Source organism: Periplaneta americana, chromosome 7, assembly GCF_040183065.1.
Source record: "Periplaneta americana isolate PAMFEO1 chromosome 7, P.americana_PAMFEO1_priV1, whole genome shotgun sequence".
NCBI lineage: Eukaryota > Metazoa > Arthropoda > Insecta > Blattodea > Blattidae > Periplaneta > Periplaneta americana.
This window is the reverse complement of record NC_091123.1, coordinates 116851475-116857474: the sequence shown is the minus strand read 5'-3', so window position 1 is coordinate 116857474 and position 6000 is coordinate 116851475. Positions and strand designations below refer to the sequence as shown.

The 6000-nt window shown below is 36.6% G+C and overlaps 1 protein-coding gene across 1 annotated transcript in view; it reads left to right on the top strand.

Moving 5' to 3' along the window:
- The first annotated feature begins 618 nt into the window (after window positions 1-618).
- The window catches only part of LOC138703380 (probable glutamate receptor), a 107979-nt gene continuing 102597 nt past the window's right edge, over window positions 619-6000 (top strand). The window contains exon 1 of the mRNA XM_069831206.1: window positions 619-797. The gene's annotated coding sequence lies outside the window, so the exon portion shown is untranslated. The remainder of the gene's footprint in view (window positions 798-6000) is intronic.

Below are 6000 nucleotides of genomic sequence, written 5' to 3'. Positions count from 1 at the left end.
ATTCTGCATACTGCAGATTTCCCTATCAATCTCTTAAGGGGAATAGCTTAGTATCATAGAAGTTTACGCTATTCTTTATTTAAATTAAATTAGATTGTGAGGTAAGGCAATACTGAATTACGAGTATATTAAATTATACTAGGTTATACAAAATAATTTAAATATAATTTTGACACGCACAGAAAACCAACAAGCGGGAGAACGTAATGAACTGTAACATAATGCATAATATAGCCCTGTGCCGTATAGAAATGAATGGGCGAGAACTGACGAGGAAATGAGGAGGAAATAAAGACAAGGACGAGAAAGTAAAAAAAAAAAAAAAAAAGGTTATGCAAGTCGTGCAATAAATAGAATTTGTTATACACTTAGGATCAGTACGACGGACAAAAATCTAAACCAATAAATTCATTTATCTACAGCTACAGTGGACATTCATTGATGTGGCCGGATACGCACAATCATCTTGACTGCCACGTAGTATTACGCTGAATTTCCGATTTCAGATAGAAAACTGAATGGCAAAAGTGTGTACCTGATTTACTACAAATTAAGGTAAGTCACGTAGTCTTCTTGTTACAGACGATTCGACACGTTTACGACGCGGCATGAGCGCAACGTAATTTTGGACGGTGGGCGCGTGCGCCTGCTCTCCTGTACAAGAACTTCTGCCGTGCGATGGTCAATGTCAGTCGCGGCCACACGCCCAGAAGCGCGTAGAGCCCTCGACATAGACTGCGCTTTCGTTTCTACACGATTCTGTTACATTCTTATGGAACACGGCGGGCGTACAACAGGTGAGTATTTTATACTTTCTTCTAAACTTCATAAATACGCTTACTGTGCTTACATAGAATAATATTGAAACATACAGTAGGTGGAGCTTCCCTCCAACTTGCTAGGGAACGTAGTTGTATCAGTTTTACACTAAAACTATGGTAATAGTTCCGTTTAGTACACAACACTCCATACCAGATAATTAGCAAAGCTACATCTTAAGCGAATCTTTATAAACAGGGACATCATTTATTTTCACTTCAATTTTTATTTTACCTGAGTTTTTGAATGTACAGTACTTCACTCCCACCCCCTCTACTAGTAAACTTCCAACCGTTCTCCACACAGAACCAAGAGTATGCAGTTAAAGTCGCCTTACGGACATAGTAAACACAAACTGTACTGAGTTAGTGAGTACAGTACGTTCCAGAAATATGTTCGCTTTCAATATTGAACCATATTATACCACAGGTACTGTCGTCCGTTTGTCTATGTCGCATCCCGCTTCTGCTCGTCCGTCTGTAAAAGCTAGTGGCTGGGATGTCTTAGCTCTTTTCTGAAAACATTAATTTCTGTTAGGAATTGGACGTATACGTAATATTATACAACTGTTTAAAATAACTTAAATAAAAAGGCCCCGTTAATTAATTGTCACGTGATTTCCCTCCTTTCAACGACCCTGCGACAAAACCACTTGGACGGACAGTAGATAGCATGTTTGAGTAATTTTATCTTTTCTGATCGGGCAGAAATGAAGATTAAATTTACAGTACGTAAGGTACTCTTTTATATAGAGTAGGTACAGAATTATTTCAACATGAGTTACTAGTACCAAGTACTAAACTGGTAATTGGAATTATATACAATAGCCTATAGTGCGATAATGTGCACAAAAGAACTGAAGCCTGTATCGAAATTAACGGCCACCATTTTCAAAATTGATTTTAAATATCCATATTATGATTACTTTTCAATTTAACTTCATTCTCTATATTGTACGCTAATGTGCTGTAGATAGTATAATGTACACTGCATAATGAATACGTCCGAATGGACGCTCAGTTCGTGAGTAAAAACACTCAAATTTAATACAGTACTGTATTTTTATTAAAGAAAAACCTAATGAAAATTATCAAACTCAAAATCGCGATATTTCCTATTTTTCGTAAATGGAGTAACTATTTTTCTTCCCCCCTATACCTAGTAAAGTGATTTTTTTTTTACGCCAGTATCATCGAACTCAGTCGAGAAAAGGGGTAGCAAACGGTGTTTCCGAATCTCAACCGTTAATCCAAAGGAATGGGCAGGTTAATATTAGAAATATTAGTAAAAATAAAATGATGTCCCTGTACTAGGACAATCAAAACCTACTGTTATAAATAAAAATAATGTAAGGGTATCGGGAGAAAACAGGAAATGTTACAAGAACATCATTATCAAGAAAAACGAGTTTTAATACCCGAGCATTCATACTTTTTAACTGAATGTTCAACATTACTTTATACCAGCGTTTTTCAACCTTTTCCAACATGTGACACACTAAAAGTGTAATTTAAAATCCCGCTGCACATTCATAATCTAGTCGACCTGGTTGGCGAGTTGGTCTAGCGCTGGCCTTCTATGCCCAAGGTTGCGGGTTCGATTCCTGGCCAGGCCGATGGCATTTAAGTGTGCTTATATGCGACAGCCTCATGTCAGTAGATTTACTGGCATGTAAAAGAACTCCTGCGGGACAAAATTCCGGCACATCCGGCGACGCTGATATAACCTCTGCAGTTGCGAGCGTCGTTAAATAAAACATAACATTTTAACATTCATAATCTAAGCCAGTGGTTCTCAATCGAGGGGGGGGGAGGTTTAGGGTTTTATGAGGGAATGAGGATTATAAAATACAAATAAATGAGATAAATGTATATACATTAATACCGTATATAAAATGAAATATTTTCAATTTTATATTAATTATTTTAGAGTCAACATAAGGGGGAATGACAGTATGACGAATGGTGAAAGGGCGCACGGGGAAAAAGATGTTGAGAAGCAACGAAACAAAATCCACATTATTCACAAATATAATACACTTTATTAAAATTTAGGATATAAATGTTAAATTTAATGACAGAAAATTAGTGCAATGCAATATTAGTGTGATATTTATGGTATTACGTATATGTTCTTAATTTGTTATTTAGGAAATATGAAAAAATACGATATTATTATATATTTTACCGAAATATTTAATTTACAACATCTTTCTCCATAAAGACAAGTAAAATATATCTTTTTTTAGGTTGGTACGATATTCTAACTTTACTGGTCTGGAAACCATAGCTCAATGTCAGTTATTCTCTTCTCTGCCGTTCGCACATCTACACCGTGTTTATTGAATTTTTACTAGTGCCACGTTCGCTAAATATTGACTCTTGTGGTCTTATTTTTTTACTATTCTTTTCATTTGAATTTTTTCAACTTCGCTACAATAATCTTCACCATTTTAATTTTCTCGCTGCACATTAGCGGATCATTCGCGGCACACCGATTGAAAATGTCTGCCTGACACTGACGTTTTCACTCTTAATTTTTTTTTGTGATTGGACAGTTCTGAAGTCCCAGCTGCCATATACAGAATGCGCTATATACCATAAAATCTCTAAAAATGGTCATTCCTTATTTCCCGCTAACATACTTCAAATTATCAATAGTTATTTTAGTTATAAAACCTCATAAAATACTATCAAATTATGAAGTACTTAATAAAATTATTCAAATACATTCGTTTGTTCCAAAGAGCATCCGTTTGCGATGCAAGGGTAATTTGTCAAACGTATTTCTTCATTGCAATTGTACTTAAATAATTAAAATACGATCATTTTGGTACTGACAGCATATTTTTGGTGCAATAATAATATTTGTTTCTCACGTTTCTTAACTGCTATTGTATCCAAATAATTAAAGTGTGAATATTTTTTCTCAGGGATCGTTCGTTTTTGGTGCAATGATAACTTATTTGTTTAACACGTTTCTAAGTTAGTCTTGAATACCTGTACATACTTTAATAATAATTCACTCTAAACCAATGTGAATAATACTGCGTGGATTGTTTACGATGATAATTTTTGTGTTGGCTCCACTGTGCATCACTGTTTACGTAAATAAAAGAAAAGAAAAATTAAAATGCCTCATAAATATTATTTTAATAAATACAGAAAATAAATATGAATAATAATAATGTGGGGTTTGTCACGTACGACACAACTGCCTTCCACATCTCCCACAGCACGTCTACAATCTAGCACAGTTCCCGCGTCACAGCCCGGCTTGTCTCCCCCAAGTAGTGTATGAACTAAGAAGTAAACTTACCTTTATTTATAGTAGATGCTCAAAATGACGTCCTTCTGCTGCTAGAGAAGCCTGACACCTTTTGAACACGTTATTAAATACTTAACAAATTTCGGTTCCCGAAATTGTTGACATCACAATCACTGAAATGTTAAACGAGAAAACAATTTTCTCAGACCTCTTTCTAAGGCCGCTCCTATCTCGCCTAATTTTTCCTCGGTTAGAACGCTTGTTTTTTTTTTTAGCTTTCTTTATGTTTAACAGGGATTCAGTCTCTTCAAATTTTTTTTCTAATAATCTGCATATCGTCGATTTATTGGGAACATGTACGTCGGAAAATTTCTGCATAAAAGCAAGCTGACATTCCACATACGACTCTGTTTTTGCATAGTCTAACACAATAAACATTTGTTGTACCCTAGTGTATAATATAGTGAACGAAACTACAAACAATAAGAATAAACAAACGTATACTCAAACACACAGCAAACGAAACTGAACGAGGCTGAGACATACGCACTGTTTACAGCTAAGGCGCCTGCTGGACTAAATTTTTTACGAGAAACAGGAGAGACCGCCAGCGGCGCGGTCGGTGAGTGCTGCCTTCCTGCTTTGCGAGCAACGCCGGGGACCTCGAGTTGCATCGTACGTGAGAAACCAGTTATTTTGGGATATGAAGTAACAATATAAAATAGAAATTACATACCGGTGAGCATATACATATGAACCTTGTGCATCAGAGTTTTAAAAATAGTGACACAGCAACTGATATTGGCATAAATGCGCTTAAAATTATTGTATCTATATTTTAAAGAAAAAGAAAATAAATCATCGGTTTACAGCCATATTAAAACCATCCCTTCCCCTTAATACATTCCTAGTATGTTTTCGGCCAAAAGGAGAGAGAGAAGGCAATGGTAAATTGCGAATTAAGAAAATATGTAGACTAAATTTCGCAATTTTTTATAATTTCATTTTTCCATTACAAGAAATGGAAAAAAGCAGTTAATTAACTTTTTCTTGCTTTAAAATAGTCTTTGATATACTTACTTACTTACTTACTTACTTACTTACTTACTTACTTACTTACTTACTTACTTACTTACTGGCTTTTAAGGAACCCGGAGGTTCATTGCCGTCCTCACATAAGCTCGCCATTGGTCCCTATCCTGAGCAAGATTAATCCAATCTCTATCATCATCAGGGACGACACTTTGTCCCAGCGTGGACGGATTTTAGGTTCGTTGATGCTCGCCTATATTGACGTCACGGAGGCCATGGGTTCGAAGGTACTGCACTGTGACAGGAAAGGGCAACCTGTGTTTGCTCCACCAGAGAACGAACGTACGTACGTTTGATTTGTTTAGGTTTCGAACCTATGCTGCTCTCTGCCGCTGCCTGCTTGTTTTTCATTGCAGCGGCTTACCTACAGTTCCTACAGTACTACTGGTGCTGTTGTCACTTAATGTCAAGGTAGTTGTGATCGTGACTCTGTATGCAGTAGTGTAACATAATACAGTGTAGTCAGACAAGAGCTCTAAACTGAATTCAATTGCAACTGCGTTTGGAAGTGAGTATTTTAGTGTGGAGGGCGACAACATATACTGGGTGTTCATTTCAAAGTGTGTCATGACGTCACTGTTGTTGGGTCACCGATTTGAAGCGAGTTTCAGCTGATGTGTTAGAGAAGTTGCCTATTATTTAAGGCGTTCTTCAATCTGAACTTGAGAACGTGTATGGTATAACTTGAACGTCGTAGCAACAGATGGCGGTCTGTACGGTCTGTGTGCTACTATAACCTCTTTCGAACTGTGTTTTGCGCCGGCAAGTCGTACGCAGGGTATTTGTTATCATCGGTTGCGTACGGTAACATTCCACAACACA